Genomic DNA, 9,690 nt, shown 5'->3' on the forward strand with positions numbered 1-9,690 from the left:
TTCCCTCTTACCTGATCAAAATTGAGGGACGAAGATGGAAGGTCTTGTGTTTCCAATGTTGATTCGATGGTTTCTCTTCATTTGTGCTATATTCGAATTTGGCGAAGTTGAATCCACATTGTGACATTACCAATATAACATTTACATTCATCCGAAACCCTAGAAATACAAAAACCCTTTTTGGGCAGTACATTTCTAGAGTCGATCAGGAGTGGGCACTGAAATGTTAGTCGTCGCAATTTACAAACGTGAAATCTTGCCGGTGAGTTCACAATCGACCTTTCACATTAGCCAACATTCGTGATGATGACCCCATTGTGTTAGGTACGATGTTTCTGATGTTGTTTTCATTGTTTTTGTGCAAATGTAATGGTATGTGATGATGGCATTAGTTTGGGTTTTTCGCCTTTACGGTGGTTATGTATTGTTAGCCACTTGGCTGAAATGTTGTTTTTCTTGAAAAATTGGTGGGGTTAATGTCATATATATATATATATATTTTTTTTTTTTGGGGGGGAGGGGGGGGGGGGGTTTGGTTATACTAGTGTCCGTTGATATATTGGCATCAATTTGGTGTTTGTGCCACCATATGTGGTGCATTGGTATGTTTGTCAAGAATGCAATGTTAGTGTGGTATGTGGCATTGGTTATGTTATTTTGTTGTATTGGGGCACTGAGTCCCTTATTTTTAAGTGTATGTGATTTGTAGGTAGTATGGACTGAATATGACATCGATTTCAGTCAAGGTGTAACATTGTTGGTGTCCATGTTAAAAGATTTCAATGTCATTATAATGCATTGTTTGTGTCATTGTGTTTCAAACCAGTTGGGTCCCCCTATTTGATGAGTCTATTTAGAATATTGTTGAATTGAAATATAAATTACTTCTATGTTGGGTAGTGTGTGATGTTGTCAGTATCCATGGTGGTCCACATTGTTAGGTTTTTATTCTTGGCAATCCCGTTTGACAAAACTTCTTTTAGTTGTATTTATTTTCGCATTTTTATTTCAGTGAGGCTATGAGTGTTTAGATGCGAATCCAACCCGAATCGTGCCTTTGTCAATTTCCATGGATCAAAACCGAGGTTGTAACAGGATCTAGTTTTCCAGATTTTCTAATTTTGGTCTCCCCGCTCGAGCGGGGAAAGTGACACTCGAGTGGGGATTGCAAGCTCACAACATCTCTGTTTTGCTTGAAAAAGTACTGGATGGTATGATTCGACGCTCGAGCGTGGAAACTTTCGCTCGAGCGTGAAGCCTATATGAATCACACAATTTTGAAGCCTTTGCTCGAGCGGGAATTACCACGCTAGAGCGGACCGCGCGAACACAGATTCTTGGATTTCTATAAGGAATTGGTTTTCTTCCAAAACTAGGATTACTTTGGATTTCTATAAGTAGTTGGTTTTTCTCCCAAAACTTGGACAAGTCCTCCAGATCTTCTTTTTGGATTCTAAGGTTTATATCTGGGAATTTTTTGCTAGTTTTCTTTGATGTTTTCATTGAGTATTCAAATCATGGTTTAAGAAGCATACATCAAAGGTTTGTTTGCTTATTCTACACAAAAGAGAAAGTTGTTCTTCGGTGGATTCTGAAGAATTCTAGCCTGAAGCTTTGGTGGATTCCAAAGTGGCTCATCGTCAAGACAATTTCGAGGTGAAGACGGGGTTGGAAGAGGCACATAGAGGTTGGTTCAATTCGGGCGTGGATTCGCTAGGTAATTGAGAGTATACCTGTGTAATTCCTTTATATCTTCTTAGTGGATTGTTTTGTAGCTGTTGCCCGTGATTTTTTTATCACAATTAGAGGTGTCCAATTGTGGTTTTTTCACGTAGAATCGTTGTGTCGATTTGTCTTGATTGTTTGATTGGGATTGTTATATATTGCTTAAAATTGATACATAATCACAAATCAACATCTAGGGGATTTCTAAATTTTTCAATTTGGTATCAGAGTAGGACGCTCTATTTTTTTTTTTGTTTTACAAATCTATTAGAGTGAGATCTTGTTTGATTTGTGATAATAGACTCAATTCGTGAGGGAAATTCTATGGTTCGACCACCCCTACTTGACGGATCCAATAATTCTTTTTGGAAAGCTCGGATGAGATCATTTTTGAAATCAATAGATGAAAAAGTTTGGCAATCTGTCATGAATGGGTGGACTGAACCACCAATTACCGTTGATGGAGTAACATTCCCCAAACCAATTGAAAAGTGGGACACAATTGATTACCAAAATAGTAGCTGGAATAGTAAAGCTATCAATTCTCTCTTTTGCGCTGTCACACCTGAAGAGTTTAGTCGTATTTGCAATTGTGAAGTCGCAAAAGAGGCTTGGGATATCTTACAAACTATTCACGAGGGCACTTCTTTTGTTAAACGCTCAAAACTTCGAAGGCTCACGTCTAGTTTCGAAAAGCTTTCAATGAAAGATAGTGAGACCTTTGATGAATTTTATGCGAAGTTGAGTGACATTGTAAATTCCAGCTTCAATTTAGGTGAAAAAATACCAGAATCCAAAGTTGTGGGAAAAATTTTGAGATCCTTGCCCGATCGGTTCCAACCAAAAGTTACGGCTATTGAGGAGGCTCAAGATGTTGACAACCTCAAGCTGGATCAGTTGGTTGGAAATCTCTAAACTTATGAGGCACATAGGAATTTCAAAAAGAAACAAAAAGATATTGCTTTTAGTAGTGCTCACAGAGTTGGAGAGGATTCTGATGAGGATTATGAGATAGATTCCAAGATTACAGAGGCTTTTATAAAACAATTTAAAAAATCCTTTGTGAAAAAGAATCCTAATCTTTTATAATCTACTCATACTCATAAATCTAAAGGCAAAGATAAAGTTAAAATTAATTCTATAGCCAAGAAGGAGAAAGGAAAGATACAAGGGAACTCTGAAAGAGTCCAATGCTATGAATGCCAAGGATTTGGCCACTTTGCTTCAGAATGCCCCACTCGTTTGAAGAAGAAGAAGAAAGCCCTTGCCATCACTCTCAAGATGTCTCAAGTTGCTTTGGAAGAACTAATGATCAAGAAAGAGGAAGAACTCAAGTGTGCTATGGCTACCATTAGTCTTTGGAACAGAGGATCAAAGACTTTGGACAATATTATTGGGTCTCAACAAATTTGTTCAGACAAGAGTGGCATTGGCTTTGGTGGTAAGAAAGAGCAAAAACAGAGTGCTTCAACATCTCATGATACAAGAACTCAAGGAAAGGGAGAACAAAAAATTCAACATAAGGATGGACTTCTCAAACTTCCTAGAGTTGGTAAGGTAAAAGAAAAGAAGGTACACCCTGTTTTTATTTGTCATCATTGTGGTGTGCATGGTCATATTCGCCCTTATTGTTATAAGTTGCATGGGAGAGTGTATTTGCCAAGACCTAAAAATTGGAAGTTGGAAGCCAAGTTGAGACGAGTTCCCATTGCAGGGGAAAGGAACCACAACGTCAAGACACCACCCAAAAACTGCAATTCTCACAACTTTGTTCGTACTAAAGCAGTTTGGGTGAGAAAACTTGACTTGTGTTAATTTGTTTTGTCATTTTAGTTTTTGGGTTTTTATGTGTGTGTGTTTTTTTTTTGTCATTACATGTGTGCTTGTTCATTTTTTTGTCTTGCTTTTTTTTTGAAAAAAAAAAAAAAATCCCAAAAAGATTTTCTTAGTATGGTTTTGTAAGCTTGAAATTTTTGAGTGGTCCTTAGTGCATATTGGAATTGATGAGAATATCCATTACATGTTAATATATGTGTGCTTTCTGTGGTCATTACTCATTTTGGAGTGCGTGTTTTTTGATTAGTATGTCTCATTCTGTACACACTCTTCGATTAGCAAATTTTGGAGTCTTCCGCCTTAGTGATTATTTTTTTTCTCTATGGACTTCTGTCATTGATCTTTTGCATTTCTAGAGGAATTGACCTATACTAGCATATCATGGGTGATGTTGAGTCTCTTAATCACCTGCCATCTTTTTGCATCTCCATGGCTTTCCCCTCTATTCTTTGTAGTCCAGCCATGAGGAAAAAGGCTACCTCAGAGTCACCAACCAGGCCATCCTTATTATATCCATGCTTCTCTGGTTCGGTTTCCATACTCTTGAACGTGTCAGCCGCCAATGAGTGTGCAAAAGAAAAAGATAAAGAAAAAGAAGAAGAAAAAATATGCAAAAGAAAGAAAAAATGTGCAAAAGAAAGAAAGAAAAAAAAAATAGAAAAGATTCATTGATTGAGGGGGAGCCTCCGCCTTTACTCACCAAATACCCCTTGATTCCTAGTGGTTTGACTTTCCGTAGTTGTGCTTAGATTCTCTTTCCAGAGGTTCAACTTTCAGATCACTACTAGGATTGAATCTAGTGTTTGTCGAACTCCAAGAGTCACACACACACTTTTATCATGGGATCTATGCTTTTCACATAATGCATCACTTTCTTTCATGAGGAATCTTCTACAGACTGTGCACATTGTGTTTACTAGTAATTGTGCTTCTTGGATAATCTTGTGTGTTTTAAGGTACAAATCTGAGATTTCTTGCTTGCTCCACCATATTTTTTTTGTCGTTTTCTTCTTGTTCACTGTTTTTAGTGTTCGTGGTTTTTTTTCGTGATGGGGAGTTTGGTTTATCATTGCAAGAGTTTGTTAGCATGAACACTTTGTTTTGTTTGGTAAGGGAGATTGGCTATAGTTGTTTTGCATGTTGCTATGCACTGTTTACTTATTATTTTCTTCTTGCATGCTCCTAGTATTTACATCGTCATATCATTGCTTGTGTGGTTTATGATCTTGCTTTTGTTATTTGAGAGTTGGTTTTCATAAGTCTTAGTTTTCATCTATTCATGTTTTCCATCTCATGTTTCAAGATAATCGTGTCATATGTCTATTGCTTTTTCATATACTCTTGTGGGACTAATAGTTGTTTTGGAGATTGTGGCACTAATAACTGTTGTGCAGATCATGACCTTGAGAAAGAAGTTGGCTTTTGTTGGATGTAATGGGTTGGGGTGAGTAGGATTTTATTTGTTAGGTGTGTTTTGTCACGGCATTGCCAAAGGGGGAGATTGTTAGGTTTTTATTCTTGGTAATCCCGTTTGACAAAACTCCTTTCAGTTGTATTTGTTTTTGCATTTTTATTTCAGTGAGGCTATGAGTGTTTAGATGCAAATCCAACCCGAATCATGCTTTTGTCAATTTCCATGGATCAAAATCGAGGTTGTAATAGGTTCTAGTTTTCCAGATTTTCCAATTTTGGTCTCCCCGCTCGAGCGGGAAAAGTGACGCTCGAGCGTGGATTGCAAGCTCACAGCATCTCTGTTTCGCCTGAAAAAGTATTGGATGGTATGATTCGACGCTCGAGCGTGGAACCTTCCGCTCGAGCGTGAAGCCTATATGAATCACACAATTTTGAAGCCTCCGCTCGAGCGGGAATTACCATGCTCGAGCGGACCGCGCGAACACAGATTCTTGGATTTCTATAAGGAATTGGTTTTCTTCCAAAACTACGATTACTTTGGATTTCTATAAGTAGTTGGTTTTTCTCCCAAAACTTGGACAAGTCCTCCAGATCTTGTTTTTGGATTCTAAGGTTTATATCTGGAGATTTTTTGCTAGTTTTCTTTAATATTTTCATTGAGTATTCAAATCATGGTTTAAGAAGCATACATCAAAGGTTTGTTTATTTATTCTACAAAAAAGAGAAAGTTGTTCTTCGGTGGATTCTGAAGAATTCGAGCCTGAAGCTTTGGTGGATTCCGGAGTGGCTCATCGTCAAGAAAATTCCGAGGTGAAGACGGGGTTGGAAAAGGCACATAGAGGTTGGTTCAATTCGGGCGTGGATTCGCTAGGTAATTGAGAGTATACCTGTGTAATTCCTTTATATCTTCTTAGTGGATTGTTTTGTGGCTGTTGGCCGCGATTTTTTTTATCACAATTGGAGGTGTCCAATTGTGGTTTTTTCACGTAAAATCGTTGTGTTGATTTGTCTTGATTGTTTGATTGGGATTGTTATATATTGCTTAAAATTGATACATAATCACAAATCAATATCTAGGGAATTTCTAGATTTTTCACACGTTACCCTAAAATGATACATTGGGTGACATGATAACATGAGGGGTCTGTTATAGTGGAGTTTGTGGTTGTTTCAAAACGGTGGTTAATGTTACTCGGTATTGTGTTTTTTTTTTCTTTTTAATTAATTAGATTCCCTAATGTATGATGAACAGTCCAATTTTGTCTTCTTTGATTTTGTAAATAGGCTCTATTTTTTGAGATGGTCTGTATTGTCTTCAAAAAGATGAATGCAACGAATTTTCACACCCTGAATTCCGTATTTAGAAGGTGGTTATGTTGTAGTGATTTTGTTAGATGTATATGTTTCATATGTAATTTATGCTATTTTTGTGAAAGTTGTGAAGTTATGAGCAGTTTAATCGTTATAATTGTATTGGACATGGTAAATATGTAATGGAATAGGCACCACAGTACATGTTAAAGTTACATTTGTGAATAATTATTTGTTGTTAACAGTTTCAAATTCTTCGTAATATTAAATTTGTAATCAGGATTTTGTTTTAAACTAGGTCGTGAAGTTGGTTTTCAAACAAACAATGGATGCTGATGTGGTAATTGTAATAATTTTTCGTAGTTGTGTTAATACACCACCAACATCCAATTAAATGTGCTAGTCAATGTTTGTGACATAAATGTGCTCATAATGTTGCCGTGGTCTGTGGCAAATGTTCATTGTAGATTTGTGTAATGGATACGTGGTATGTTAATGACTATTTATGTAACACACTAACGTTACGCCAGTAAATACATGTATGTATTGATTCAATAGAAACAATGGGTGGTCGACCACTATAATAGCTTTGTGAAACCAAGGTTGGTAGGCGACAATGTTTGGATCTAAAATTTTGATAGCATTTTTTTTCGGTTGTGGACTGTCCACAATAGGGCCTAGATTCGTAAGCATATTTGTTGTTTTGTTTTTTAATCAATTTCATTACATTGCAATGAGAGTAACATGGTCCATACCTGTTTCTTTGTAGGTAGAACTATGCGATTTTTGTATGTTTCATCATCCGCCAATACATACACGGAGTTGAGGTTGACAACATGATGGACGGACTGACGCCATCTGTTCTGCGCGGGGCGATGTTGAAAATGTTCCTGAATGACCCAACCTGGGGCCTGCATGCGAGGACAGTGTAAAATGATTGTCAGCACCTAATCCCCCCACCCCTCACAAATTTGACTTTTTTTTTTGGTGAAATTTATATTCATTTCTTGACGTGGCTGAATGTTGTGGTTGTTAGTGGTTTACGACTAGTTATGTATAGTTTAATTAGGTGAATAATGGTTTGGTTTGTGTTGGACAATTTAATGTGTTATTAAACATTAACGTTATAATGCAACAAGAAAGGAAATTATTATCGGTTTTTGACCATTGTCATTATGTTGGAATGCTTGATTGTTGTTTAATCTCGTATGACATATATGTGGTTGATAAATTATTTATCGTTGTAACGGGAAGATGGCGGTGTTTTATTGTTTTTGTCAGTATGTTGTAACTAGATTATGCAAATCTGAGAGGGATTTGAAAGGAACTCACTAGGCATGCTTTTGTGGTTGTTCTATTACGTTGTGATACAAAGGAATTCCGTACATGCTAGTAGGTGCATTTATGCATCTAAGCTCAAGAAATGATTTAGTGTGAATGTTGTACTTGCCTAACCCCTTTTCCTCTATATGTGGGCATGATTACATTGCAACCAAACATGATAGAATTAAACGAGAAGTCATTGTTTGCTATCCACCGCCCGACATTGATTTCATTAAAATGATGCGACAGAACATCCAATTCTCATAACAAACGTTAACTCGTTGTTCCCAAAACCTATCCCCTCCACATGGATTTGAACAAAATGATGTCATACACATGTTAGTATGCTTTTAATGTAACGGCCATTGGCCAGAACGTTTGGTAACATAACCCAACAGCACATCAAAAAAAAATTAAGTGCTGTCATTTTTAACATCCCAAATGACATGTTGACATGCACTCATAATGTTCCACAAACTGGTTTTCCAAAATACATACATATGGCACCCAAAAAGATTTGTTTTCTTTTTTGTTCACATAACAGATGACACAAATGGCATAATTGTTAGGTTTTATTCTTGGCAATCCTATTTGACAAAACTCCTTTCAGTTATATTTATTTTTGCACTTTTATTTCAGTGAGGCTATGAGTGTTTAGATGCGAATCCAACCCGAATTGTGCCTTTCAGAGAAGTTTGTGATGATAATGCTTTCAAGATTGCCACTTCGCTGATTATGACGGAGATCGAGCTGCCCGGTCAGCTCGCGGGGGTCGAGGGGGCAGCGCCCTTTGGCGGGTCCGGGGCAGCGCCACGGTGGGGTCGAGGGGCAGCGCCCCCGAAGCAAAATGCAAAAATGCATTCCAAGTTGCCTGTCCGCTCGAGCGGACATTACCCCGCTCGAGCGGAGAATTCCTGGTTCCAGCAGTTTTGGTCGCCTGTAAAAGTACTGAGACGTGTGATTTCACGCTCGAGAAGGCTCTCTAGCGCTCGATCGGACCTCTGTTATATTTCGCGCATATTTTGCTGAAGCCGCTCGAGCGGGCTGTTGGGCGCTCGAGCGGAGATCGCGGGACAGATTCTATAAATTCGCGTGTTGGGTCAGATTTTAGGATGACTACTCCAAATCTTCTTTTTGGGTTCTAGGTTTTATATTTGGGGATACTTGGTGAGTTTTCTTTGATGTTTTATTGAGTATTCAACTCATGGTTTAAAGAGAGTACATCAAAGGTTTTGTTTGCAATACAAAAGAGAGAGTTGTTCTTCGGTGGATTCTGAAGAATTCGAGCCTGAAGCTTTGGTGGATTCCAGGGTGGCTCATCGTAAAGACAATTCTGAGGTGAAGACGGGTTGAAAGAGGCACATAGAGGTTGGTTCAATTAGGCGTGGATTCGCTAGGTAATTGAGAGTATACCTGTGTAATTCCTTTAAATCTTCTTAGTGGATTGTTTTGTGGCTGTTGTCCGTGGTTTTTTTTATCACAGTTGGAGGTGTCCAATTGTGGTTTTTTCCACGTAAAATCGTTGTGTCTCTTTGTCTTGATTGTTTGATTGGGATTGTTATATTCTGCTTAAAATTGATACATAATCACAAATCAACATCTAGGGGATTTTTAGATTTTTTCAATAATGAACTATTAAGCACATTGATAAATTCAAAAAATTCAAACCGCTCGTATCACATATTCAACGACGAATACCCCACACACTAAGCAAACATATTAAAAATATATAAAAATGTCAAAAACTTCTACTATAAAATCCCGTAACCTGTATTCAGTAACGTATACCCCACAAATTGAGCAAACATATTAAAAATACGTATAAATGTCATAAACTTCTACTAGACTTAACTCGAGCGATGTTGTTGCATGGAGCAAATAGTGTGAATGTGAGTGGTACATTAAAATATGTGATGATTGGTGGTAGGAGCTCCGATTGTGCTGAATATGCCCATTAACCAGATGTGTCCATGCGTTACATCGGTTCCTGTCATGTTTTCGTATTATGGTTCCCCATTTTGCTACAACATCCACAAAGAATGCAGAGCACCACCTCACCCTTTGATAGAATCCTCTTCCATG

The sequence above is a fragment of the Camellia sinensis genome, chromosome 7 (genome assembly GCF_055761805.1).
Source record: "Camellia sinensis isolate YWXY chromosome 7, ASM5576180v1, whole genome shotgun sequence".
Lineage (NCBI taxonomy): Eukaryota > Viridiplantae > Streptophyta > Magnoliopsida > Ericales > Theaceae > Camellia > Camellia sinensis.